Raw genomic sequence first — 13,167 nt, forward strand, 5'->3', positions numbered from 1 at the left:
GAACCAATTTAAGTTTCTTAGTCTGTTTCTACTTTCTTTTTACACCTTTAGTCATTCTGTATTAAATATTGAATAACATGGCTTGTCCATTTTATCTGGTTCTTACGATGTCTTCGCCTGATGTGCTCAAAATAGGGAAGATTTAATCTTGGTACCAATTTATAATAACATTTCATAAACCAAACCATTATTTATCAAAAGTGGAAGTAAGAAAATTTCTCACTTGAAGAATGCATGTGAAAATATACGAGCTTTGAAAGAGACATCCCATATGACAGTCCATCCGTCCAGCGCCGTAGCTCCGCAAACGCACATAACGCACACTGCGTAGGGCACCAAATGGCCGGTAGGGCACCAAAAAAATCAGGGTCGTAAAAAAAAAAAAAGTAAACCATATTAATACTATAAATATCATATGCATTAATATGGTTAAACAATACAAAAGCAACATAAAACAATTTTCCCGAGAAAAGGGGTGAATCTGCTTTGTGCCCTGTCTCCAGTCTCCTCCTGGTGCCCCCCCCCCCCCACTCCCAGTGGTCTGTTCTATAATGCCTCAATTCGGTATTGGTAAACACCTGTTTGAACATGGCCTCGAAACGGCAACAGGAGTCGGGAGCGGAGAAAAGAAAGAAGAAGAGGAAGCGTGATGAAACTCAGGCGTCGCTTGCCGGTAAGGCAATGTTTAAATAATAACAATAAAAAAAGTTCATTATTGTAGCCCTTGCTTGCACGCTCATGTCCGTCAACTCTGTGATAGCTCCTGTTAGCAGTGTTCATACTGTGTTAACAAATGTTGCAAATGATTGATGTTGGGTAGTTTGTTTACGTTGTGGATATGAATATAGAATGGACTACTAAAAGCAACTCATCATGGTCACTCAATTGACGGTTTTCAGATAACGTTAGCAATCGTGAGACTAGCATTTCCCTCCTCAGGTTGCTAGCTGGCTAACGTCATGCATGCTACTGATTAACCTTAACTTTGGGATAGGTCAGTGATGCAGTCAAGTATTATTATCAGATTAGACAAGATTACTTTGTATGTTGCTGCATTTCAGGATATCTATAAAGACGCATATCTTATTTATGCGGCATAAATAAGATATAGGTTTCATATTACAGTGTAATATGAAACCTATATCTTCCAGTAATATAGATTTCCTACTTGCGCATTTATATCAAATTATGTACAGCATGTTTATATTGCCATTTGCCATTATGAAAATCTATACATGTAAAATATAGTTAGTAATTTTTAAATGTACCAGTGACTTACTTAATTTATTAGTCTTATAATGCAATTTTTCGTAGGCCTACTGTAGATTCAAAATTGTATTTCTGTAAAATCCCTGAATATTTTCTCTTGTATGCAGGGTCAATGCTTAAATATGTTCAAGGAGGATCTCAAGGACAGGATGAACCATCCAGTAGTAGTGCCATCCCTGGACATCAACCACCAGCCATTGTAGACCCTGCAACAATCCCTAGCCAAGAAGAACAAGAACCATCAACCACCAGTTCAGGTACAGTTCCATACACAAGTACCACTGAGAGTCCTGTCACTGAGAGACTATCAGAAAGTGACACTGTGGAGACATGTGTGCCCCCTTCAACCGATCCTGCTCTTTGGCCAGCTCACATTGTAGATGCTGATCGTGTTGAAATTGTGCGGAGAGGTCCTTTTAATGTCAGCTCTGATTTTAATTTTCCAAAGGGGCCTGAGTATTTATTTGTAACAGTATTTTTAACCTCCTTTAACCTTATTTATTTGTTTAACTGTCATGTTTGTTGTTATTTAATTAAACAAATTCCACTGAGAAATTCAAAAGTATTAATGTTTTTTTTTTTTTTTTAAGTGGCGGGGGGGGGGGCACCATAAAGCATTTGTGCTTAGGGCACCCAAATGGCTAGCAACGGCCCTGCATCCGTCCATCTTCTTCTGCTTATCCGGGGCCTGGTTCTTGGGGGCAGCAGCCTAAGCAGGGAAGCCCAAACCTCCCTCTCCCCAGCCACCTCCTCCAAGTTGTTTGGGGGAACACCCAGGCGTTCCCAGGCCAGCCGAGAGATATAATCTCTCCAGCGTGTCCTGGGTCTGCCCCGGGGCCTCCTCCCGGTGAGGCATGCCTGGAACACCACACCCAGGAGGTGCCTAGGAGGCATCCTGTGTGAATGTGTGTGTGAATGGGTGGATGACTCAATGTGTAAAGCACTTTGGGGTCCTTAGGGACTACGTAAAGCGCTATACAAATACAGGCCATTTACCATCCTTGTCAAATGCCTGAACCACCTCATCCAGCTCCTTTTGATGTGGAGGAGCAGACTGCTCTATTCTGAACCCCTGCCAGATGACCAAACTTTTCACCCTCTAGAGGCCAGCCACCCTTCGGAGGAAGCTTATTTCTGCCACTTGTATCCGCAATCTCGTTCTTTTGGTCAATACCCACAGCTCGTGACCATAGGTGAGGGTAGGGTCGTAGATCGGCTGGTAAATTGAAAACTTCGCTTTTACACTCTGCTCTCTTTTCACCACGAAGTACCGGTACAGCATCTGCATCACTGCAGCTGCATCACTGGAGCTGCATCACCAGTGTGTCTGTCGATCTCCTGCTCTCTTCTCCCGTCACTCATGAACAAAACCCCGAGATACTTAAACTCCTCCACTTTGGGCAGGAACTCATCCCTGACCTGCAGTGGGCATGCCACCCTTTTCCCACTGAGGATGATGGCCTCGGATTTGGAAGTCCTGATTCTCATTCCTACTGCTTTACACTGGGCCTCCAGCTCGCACTGGAATGGTTTGCAGCCATCACCAAATGAGGCCAACAGAACCACATCATCTGTGAAAAGCAGAGATGGGATTCTGAGACCACCCAAGTGAAAGCCTTCCACCACTTGACTACGACTAGAAATTCTGTCTATAAAAATCACGAACAGAAACGGTGACAACGGGCAGCCCTGGCGGAGTCCAACATCTACTGGAAGCAAGTCTGACTTATTGCGGGCTATGTGGATCAAGCTCTTGCAAAGGCTGTATAAGGATTGAATGATCCATAACAATGGATCAGACACCCCATACTCCCAAAGCACCTCCCACAGGATACCCTGTGTCAGGGTCTGCGGCAGCAGACGTGTGGAGCAGTGAGAGAGAGGACCCAAATGCAGGACTCTTACGATGCAGACTGTGAGTTTATTTACAGTAATGGAGAAACAGAACAAAAGGCAGTGAAGATGATCCTCCCACTGTGGCTCCCCGTGGCGAATCTCCCTGAATCCTACACAGTGCAAGTGTACGTGAATAGTGAAAGGTGACAACTCCAAAAACCCCCAATTCCAGTGCTCCAGTGAAAACACCGCTCCACTCCAGATTCCTAGTGAAGACTAAAAGAACACTATGATGACTAGACAACCTTCTGATAGCGAGGGTTTTCAAATAACAAAGTAATCCACAGCCGTACTGAGGGGTTTGACTCAATAATCCAGCATCAACTGAAGCCCAGCCACACTGTGAAGTAGAGAGGCTCCTGATGAAGGCAATCAGCTACAGCTGGCGATGGCTGATGCCAACCAGGTGTGGCTGGCTTTAGCACAGGAACTGTTCTTGTTCTACTCTGACATCCTGAGGTGCCAGGGGGAGAACATTAGATGCAAACCACCAGAACTGTGCTGATTCTCTTCATGGGCCTACTCTCAGCAGAAAGGCAGCAGGTTTTTTTGGCCATGCCAACACAAACTTCACTAATCACCCATCCTACTAGCCTGCCTCGTCTCCCTGTTACTTCCCAAAATGAAAATCAGGTTGCAGAGTCACGATTTTGAAACGCTGGAAGAGTTCCATCACATTCACATTCACAATTTGGCGAGCGCAAATTGGTCAGAGCGGGACTACCAGGGAGTGATTTAAAAATAGCAATAGCACTGAAATGCTCACAGCACTTCGTGAGTAGCTGACCTTGAAGGGGTTAGAGGCTAAATATTCCCTATTCCTCTGCAGTTTCTACTCCTCTTGTAGCCTTAATCAGGTCCATTCTGTATTGAACTCTGGCTTCTCTCGTCAAACCATGTCACATACATACTGCTCCTAAATGCATGGGTTAAATGGAGCTAATTAATTATGTGTGGTCAGCAAAAATATATGCAACTCATCTTTTCCATATGGGATAATACATTTGACAAAGTCACATCTTACTTACTTTATTCTACCCATAATTTAAAATTGTAGAGGATTTCTGCAAAACGGCAAAGGCTATAACTATCAAAGTCTGCCAGATTTTCTCATCAAAAGTACAGCACCATCACATAGGTGCTGGTCGTATCACAGATTTCAAATTCTTTCTACGTAGGCTGTGCAGCTAAAAATAAAGCCCCTTATCTCCAGAGGCATCTCAAGACAAAAGTGAAGACTGGGAGGAGGGAAGACACAGGCTTGGGGGACCAATCAAGGCTCAGGAGGAGTTAGAGAAAAGAGTCAGGCTATTTATGTTGCATCACTAAAACAGGTGAGTCACCCTGCTCTTATCTCCCCTGGAGAGAATGGACAGAGCAATGAACAGGGGAAAAGAGATGTCTGAAAGAAATACAGGGTGTTTGTTTTGATCACAATGGGAATGGAGTTATTGGTTTAAACAACAGAGAGAGCAGGTGTTTGTATGTGCATTACACAGAAGTTTGCCTTTAAATGCCACTGAACTCATATTATATTCCATCGATGGCATTTTTTATGCTGAAGGTTCTGTTTGGTGATGCTCTGGTAATGCAGAGGTGCCATGCAAAGCTTTGCAGAGCTCTGTTTTTACCTGGTAGCTGTTAACACTCAAACATGTGGACAGGACTCAATGTTAAAAATAGAAGGCCTATAGGGGGTAGTTTTGACCCCACCTGCAACAATATCAGTGACTGCAAAAAGTCTTTTCTTTAAGACGTTTTTGTCTAATTTCTGTGATTATAAGTAAAAATTTCTAAAAAAGGTTTTCATATTAAGTTTTAGGGGGTTTCTTAGTCATAGAAATGATTGAGATTATTGCAGATCATAAAGGTAAAATATATTTTAGAGTCCATTAATAATCAAAGGGTGACAAACAATCAAACAACACAATACGTAACACAACTAATTCATTTGATTACTGCAGAAAAAGAACATTTATACAAATTAATTTGGCATAATAGGTGATATTAGTTGATATAAAAACAGAATAGTGAAAAACAGATGATTTAAAATTGATTTCACAGCTGGCTACAACAAAAAAGTTTGAAAAAATTAATTTAAATGTAAAGTAAAAGTACAAAAGGGAAAGTTTCTAATCTCATGCACATCTGCCTCCTTTAACCAGAAATGCTGCCTCACTCCCATATCCACCATCCTCACTGCTCCATCAGCCTCCACGTTCTGAATTATCTAAAAGTTCTATTTGTTATTAAATATCTTCTATTCACATTTGGTTTGTTTATTGTCTACACTGTTGTCTGTTCTGTATTGACATTCCCAGTTTAGTTTTATATTCTCTGGTTTTCTTTGTTTTAGTTTCCTCACCTGTTACAGTCTAGTTTTGTTGGTAGTTGTTTATGTTTGGAATTCTCCTGGAATTCTTTTCTCCTCTGTGTTTCCCCCTCAACAAGATTATTTCCTCTTTTATTTTGTCTTGAGTATTGTGTGCATGGTATTTAGTTTTACTTCCCCTGTCTCCTTGTCTTGATTGAGGTTGATTAGTTTCAGCTGTGTCTTGTTGCCCTGGTGTTTTCCATCCGCCTGAGTTCATCGTGTCTGTTTAAAGCCCCAGTTTGTCTTACTTCTCATGCTGTATCCCTCTTTTCATCTTTGGTCTGCATAAATGAAAAATGTATTTTTTTTCTCTCCAGAGCTCAGTTCACAGTCTGCATTGTGTGTCCTTTATCCACACTCTATAACACCGCTGCAGTCTGCAGCCCTACTCAAACCAATCCGATTCAGCTGCTCTGCTCTGGTTTTCACGCTCTGATTAGTTCTCCACACTCTGGTTTCTCTGCTCAGTTCAGCTCAGGTTGCTCTTGAGTTGCTTCTCTCTACAGCCAGCAACCTCCCCAGCGTCCTTTAATCTAACATATTTATCCATCAGTCACATGTAGCTGGCTCTGGCTCATGTTATAGCTGTATTCATATAAAAATATGTGTAAACAATACATCTTGCTAGGCAATTAAGGCGTTATGTGAATGTTGAGTATAGCATCATTGATTTCTACATGGTCAAAATGATTCTATGTAAAAGTGGTTGTATTTATTATTTTAAAAAATTGTTTCTTTATCCCACACACCCCAAAATTCATTATATGATGAAAAAACCCATTTTAGTAAATACTATGAAATATGAGGTAATGGGGGGCCTGATTGTTAAGTACTGTCAGTACTTCTCCTCCACATCAAAGTGGAGTTCACCAGATCTTCATGGTGAAAACCACTTTGGCATTCCCTTTTCCTGCTCTGCAGTCCACCCCACAGAGTATTTCCCACAGGCGATGTGCTGTTGGCTTGTCATAGTGCTGCATGCAAACAGAATCCTTTGTTCTGTGACTGCTATGAACAAACAGATACCAAACTGAGGCTTTAGTCTGCGTCCACAGTCATTTTTCATAGGAAAGTCAGACCATAGAATAATTATAAACTGTGGCTGTAGCTCCTGGGTCTGAAGAGTGAAGCCATTGCATGCACTTCTTTATAATGGCCAGGAGGGGGCATCAACCACCAAGCACCAAGATGGCATTGGGGGTGAAATGCTCAGCTCGTGACATTACAGCAGGGCTTTGCTAACCAATAAGTGATGTCACAGTGGGTAAGTCCATCTTTATATACAGTCTATAAGCCAGACAGAATTTCATAGGCTCACCATTTGCAACAAAATCTGTATTAAGAAGCTGACAATGCATTGTGGTTTTGGTAGTCAGATACTGGAAAATTAAAAATAAAAAAGTCTGAAAGCCTCTGTGTGTAGAACAATCATGTGTAAATCAGTGGGGGGTAAAGAGGCAAGTGAAAGCTCTGTGTCTGCCACAGTTTTCAGTTTGAAAGGGCTGTTGAGCTGTGAGATTGTCAAAAAATGTCTGTCAATTATCTTTTTAAATGAGGAAAAGGATCACCAACCATATACACTGTGTAACATGCCTGATTTAGCCAAAACCAGAATATTTGTCCTGACTTTTATGACCTTGACTGAGCTGCACCAGCAGTAAGTCGTAAAAAGAAGGGGTTTATGTTTTACTCTGAATTTTGAGAAAGGAAAAAAAAGCATATTAGAGAATAGCACTGAAAGTCTGCAGTAAAGGTCAAACAACTGAACAAAAATGTTTTATTTCTAAACATCTCAGTCCTTGCTAGCTCCAGGCAGGGATGCTGTGCTGTAGATGAGTCCTTTCTTCCGAAATCATCCTCTACATAAGCATCAGATTACCTCCCTCATTATACCAGATGTAAAACTGGTTTCTCTGCTAGTCAAATCACCTCCCATCCACAGGAAGAACAGCAGGGTCTCACTCCATATTTAACCGCAGGCTCAAAACTCATCCATTTGAGAAAACACTCACGTTACCCTCTCTCGTATGAGTCATCCTCTCTCCCCTAACCGTCTTCATCCACTTGCTCTAATAAGCTCTTATCTGGAAAAACCACAGTCCACTCTACCCCATGTCTTGGCTCTCTTCTTGTACCCACACTGGTCTTTGTCGCAGTCACTCTGGGGTCAAAATAATATTGTCAGGTGAATGCAGCCCTCTGACCTGATCGCATCCTGCTATCGGTGCTTGTAGCTGCGGATGGTGTTGAATTTAATTCTCTTCCTTCATTGTGAGCAATTTTAGCTAAAAGCGTGGCCAACCGGGCTCCTGTCCAGCTGCTGTCCTTAATTTTTTATAGAAGAAAGGATAAAGAAGACAGCAGTTAAAAATTAATAGGGCTTCAGCTCAGTCTATAATTTACTACATCTAGACATCCTTTCGAAACCATACCTTACCACAACCAGAGAAACTTTGTTCTGTTTTTATAGTTTAAAATAATTTATTTATAATGAGGTTTACAATCTTATTTATTGATTAGGGTAAAAGGTTTATGGTTAAGTTCAAGTTGGACTAAACTTGATCCACTGTGTCCTGTTTGACAGTTGTAAAAAACCTATTTTCTGCAGACATGCTGGTGGCTCTGTAGTGCTGTAATTCAGCGCTAACATGATCACCGCCTTAAAACTAACATTTATTTTCACAAAGTATACTTTTCTTAATGATTTAAAGGCCTCACTAATAAAACAGTATTGTAAATAATTTCAGAATCAGAACCAACTTTATTGACGTGTAAGTGTAAGCGTACAATGAACTAGGCTCTGGCCATTTCTTTGCTCTCAGTGTAGGTAACAGAGACAATATTGACTACATGACATCAACAAGATGCAGACAATAACAACACATGTAGCATACTTATGGTACAAATATATTAGAATAAATGATGGAATACTTAAGGGATGGATAACTAGTGACAATATATAGAGTGTATTTATAAGAGGATTGTATATTTATATACTGCTAATATATTCACACACAAAACAGTGTGTACAGCACGATATGGTCCAGGAGCAGGTATGGTTTTGAGTGTTCATCAGTGGAAAGAAACTGTACAGATGTCTGCTTATTTTCGTGCACAGTGCTCTGCACCTACCAGAGGGCTGGATTTGGGACAAGTTGTGAGCAGGGTTTGAGCTACCTGCTTGTTTCTTGACTCTGGATTTGAACTAATCCTGAATCGAGGACAAGTCAGCACCAATGATGTTTTTCTGCAGACCTCACTGTCAGTTGTATTCCTGTTCGGTGGCTGATCCAAACCATACAGTCATGAATTAGCAGAGAACAGACCGGATTATTGAAAGGATGCCTGAAAGGATCATAAAGAGATATCTGGACCACATTTAATGATTTGAACAGAAAAAAGAGGTCAACCATCGTGACCACCAGGTTGCTTGGATGCATTCTCCGAAAGTCAGAATTTTTATGGTAGCAGTAATATAGTGATAGCAGAAATTTGTACTAATTTGTCCTCAAAATGTCAATAGTCCTTTATCCAGATGGAAAATCACTGAAGTCTGTGGACTTTATATCCTGCAGACAATGAATGTTTATATAAAATGGGAAATTGCCTTATAGTAGCTGAACCAGCTGATAAAACAAAGATGTTATTCATGGCCATGACTCAGTTTGGTTTGCTGTTGGAGCAAATATTGTTGGTGCAGTCTCTGTTGTAAAATGGAAACAATGCACCTTAGAGTCAGTGAATAATATAGTTAAAAAGTAGTAGCAGCCAGGTGATCAAATGGACTTGACTGATCATCAGCAGGAAAAAATCCTAGGAAGTAAATCTGAAACTCTACAGCCTGTTAAATGTTAAAGTTCATGACAGTATAACTGGAAAAAGGCTGAACAAGTGTGACTTGTTTAGGTGGGTTGCCAAGAGAGAGCTCTGTTCTCTTAAAAGATCTCGACAGCACAGCTTAGGATTTTAAATTTTCATCTAAAATAAACCTCAAGACTTCTGGATAAATGATACCAAAGTGTAGATGTTTGGCCGTAATACATTATGTAAACATTGTTTGTCATGCACTGAAGTAACTTCTCTCTACACCCTTTTGTTTTTTTCTTTGTGCACCACTTGACTCTTTCTTTACTCTGTACATACTCAGCTGCTTCTTTGTTCCAGGCCACACTGTCTCGCCCCTCTCTCGAAAAAGAAAAGATTCAGGGTGATGTAATGGCCCAGTCAAAGTTCAAAGTTCACGACATGACTGAAATCCTGTTGCGGGATCTTTAGAGAGCTGCGCATAAATGAACAGAAGCAAACTTGTAAAGAAGAGCGAGCCACAATTTCACCATAACTATGTGAGACACTGATTTTTACTTTCCACAACAATTAACACAATGAAACACACCTAATAGCTTTTCATGTATTTTGAAACTGTTTTTTTTTTTTTTCGACTGTTTTTTGTTTTTTGTTTTTTTATCTCTGAAGCCCTTCAGGTCAGCTTCTGTTGTTTAAATGTGCTGTATGGCTAACCATGGCTATAAATGGCTATAAAAAATAGAACTGACATTCTCAACACAAAGGTTCAGCATTTTTCATACTGCAACAAAAGAGAAGAATGATTTAACACTACTCAGTGAGCTACATACTGAACTTGCAGTAGGACAGATACTTTGTTTCTATCCTCTATCACGCTAATATCGATCTAGTACCAATACCAGTGTTAGTATCACTACTGTCTATTTAGATTGATCAGTCCACCTCTCTTTGACCTGCAAGATCCCTGTTTAATATCTCAGAAATTTTTTCTCAGCATTGCTCAAAAGCTCTCTTGATATACTGACCTGGCTCATCTGCTCACTGGTGCCAAGTCAACGAATCCTTCTTTGCACTTTTCCCCCTGCTAAAAGTGCTGTTTCTTACTTTGGCTTGCTCTGATATGTGGTAAAGTAAAATGAGTTAGAATGGATATAGATCTACTGTCAATGATAAAATATATATATATATATATATTAAAAATAAATTAATTCTAATAAGCTAGATACAAGTGATAAATACAAGGATCAGGTCAAAATCTGTAAAAAAAAAAAAAGTAAATAAATAAATGTCAGATGGTGAGTTCACTTACAAGGGTGTATTAAGTCAAAGTCACATCTTTCTGAGGATCCATGGATCATAAAACAAGTTTAAAGCTCTGTTGTAGTTTCAGCGTGTTTAAGCTGTTCAGGTTGTTTCTCTTTTTTAGATTGAGGAAGTGAATCCAGCCAATAAATGAAAACCTAAAATGTGAGGTGCTAATTCAAAGTTTTAAAAAAATGTATTTCAATGTTTAGGTTTTCTATGATGCACTGTTTCTCTGTAACTCGTATGTATTGCAAAAAGCAGAAAACTCAGTTGAGATCTTTGAAATAATAACATCCAATAATTATTATTTTTTTGTTCACACCAGGGAATGAAATCAGTAAGCACATTCCTCCAGTCTGATTCTGAACCTCGGAAGAGGGTCAACAATGTTGTGTCATCAGAAAATATGGCAAAAAGCACTCCAGCATTCATCCATGTCTATATTAAAGAGTCGGGGTGAAAGGACGCATCCATATAGGGAGCCAGTGGACATCTACAAGTTCGGAGAAAATATGGCCATTTACAGAAATCCTCAGCTCTCAGTCAGTCAAGAAGTCAAGATCCCTAATAGGAGCTGGTGAGGCAATTTAAAATCACATGTCACAACCTATCCTATTAAAAGATATGGCAGCATCTTTTTGAATGCTGATGAAAAGTCTGCAAACAAAAGCGTGAAATGGCCTTGCAGCCTTTTCTAAGTGCTTATATAAGTTATTGAGTATAAAAAGTACCTCTTTCTGCACTGCAGGCAGACTGTAGTGGATCTAGTTTCACATTCATGGTTAAATCATTTCGCACATTTTTTTTAATGGTTCAGTTTGTTAAAAATCGTTATGTTGCTTGAAGGTGATGGACTTCAGGAAAGGGGGCAGAGGTGTGTAGACTGCCGAAGCAGCAGCCAGAGAACATCAAAAATGTTGCCCCTTACCTAATATATTCATGTGTTGATGATGGTTCATAGAGATAAGAGCTATATAGAAGATTTAGGGTAGCAGGGATCTGGTTCAATCAATGACATTTGAGAAAGATGGTGATAAGCACAGCTTCTATGTGGGCCCACAAATTGGATCCGGCCTCTCTGTTTATGAATTCCCTAAACTTCTCTCGACATCCCTGAATGCTAATATAACACTCCGAAGAGAGACGCTCAGAAAAAGTAAAAAAAAAAAAAAGTGAAATATTTTGAGAAAAGTCATAATTTCAAAGTAGATTCTGTCTGGGTTGTTCATTGCTTTTGGGTTTTGTATTCTTAGTTTTCTCTTTGTGTTGGTTTCTGTGCAGATTTTTGTTATTCCAGAATTCAAACCTTTTGATTCCTATATTTGACAGGTTGAGTTTTGTATTCCTTACTCTATTCCTGCTCTAGTTTCTTATCTCCTTGTGTAAAAGTTTTCTTTTGAGGGATTTCTCTGTCTGTTGTCACGTTGTCTGGTTACTTTTCATGTGCCTTGTATTATTACTTTCAGATTTCTGCATTAAAAAGTAAATGGACTGATTTCCTATATAGTGCTTTTCTAATTGAGTGGGCAAATCAGTTTTTATTATGTACCTTGTCTAAACAGTTATTCCTGTTCTCGCATGAGTGCATTTAAGGCAACTCAGAGTTCAGTACCTCTATAAACCCTGAGCCACAGCCACATACATTAAAGCTCACTAACAGCTTCTTCAAATGATTAAGGCCATAGTTTTGATTCCCCTACAGGTGATCACTCATATTACCACTCCAGTACTCCAGGTATAAAATTCAAATAAAAGATGCATTTCTTCTATTTTTTTTCCTTTTGTGTGGTTGATAAATAGGCCTTTTTCACAGTTCATGAATGATCACCAAATCATAAGTACACACTTCTTCTTCCTTGCAGGAGCAAACATGATGGCAATCGAATACAAACAAACAAAAAATAAAGGTCAAACATGTCCTTATGTCTAAGATACCACAAGCAGACGGGAGCAGGTATATGCTTTCATTTCAAAACATCTGTACATGTAGTAATGTATGCAAAGTACTTTTTTTTGTAAGTACAACAATTACTGTTGGACATGTGAACACTGTACATTTTAATAATGGTCCTCACAAATATAAATGTATGCATGCGTACATGTTTTCTACAGTTTGTAATCTGTATGTCCTATTTGCAAAAACACTTACTAAAGGCATTTTGAGTGTACATGCTCCATGTCAGGAGATGCTGCTTGTCTGCAGGTTCGTGGAAGATAAGCAACACCGGTCCCGGCTCTGCATGGTGCAAACGGCAGAGCGTGAGTCACCACAAATGCAGCTCGCAGAAGTGAGTGGGAAGCAAACAGTTTGGTGAAATACAGCCCTTAACATCTGGACTTCTCGGGGTGAACACACGAAACATGCAGTCTCCCACACTGTTCCTGTTTCCTTCAATTATTCCTCCCGGTCTCTCAGCAGGCCATGGCAACACTTTTCAACAGCAAGTCCTCCAGCTGAACAGTCATATCGGTCATTTCCCACAGTATCAAATGTTCCATGTAAGGGTTCTTGAAATTTT

The 13,167-nt window shown here is 39.9% G+C and overlaps 1 long non-coding RNA gene across 1 annotated transcript; it reads left to right on the forward strand.

Annotated features, from left to right (window-relative positions):
• Positions 1 to 293: 293 nt before the first annotated feature.
• Positions 294 to 1,529, forward strand: LOC112846574 (uncharacterized). The gene is made up of 2 exons (XR_003219586.1): positions 294 to 673; positions 1,377 to 1,529. It is a non-coding gene; the product is annotated as an uncharacterized LOC112846574 (long non-coding RNA).
• Positions 1,530 to 13,167: the final 11,638 nt, after the last annotated feature.

The sequence above is a fragment of the Oreochromis niloticus genome, linkage group LG3, assembly GCF_001858045.2.
Source record: "Oreochromis niloticus isolate F11D_XX linkage group LG3, O_niloticus_UMD_NMBU, whole genome shotgun sequence".
NCBI classification, from domain to species: domain Eukaryota; kingdom Metazoa; phylum Chordata; class Actinopteri; order Cichliformes; family Cichlidae; genus Oreochromis; species Oreochromis niloticus.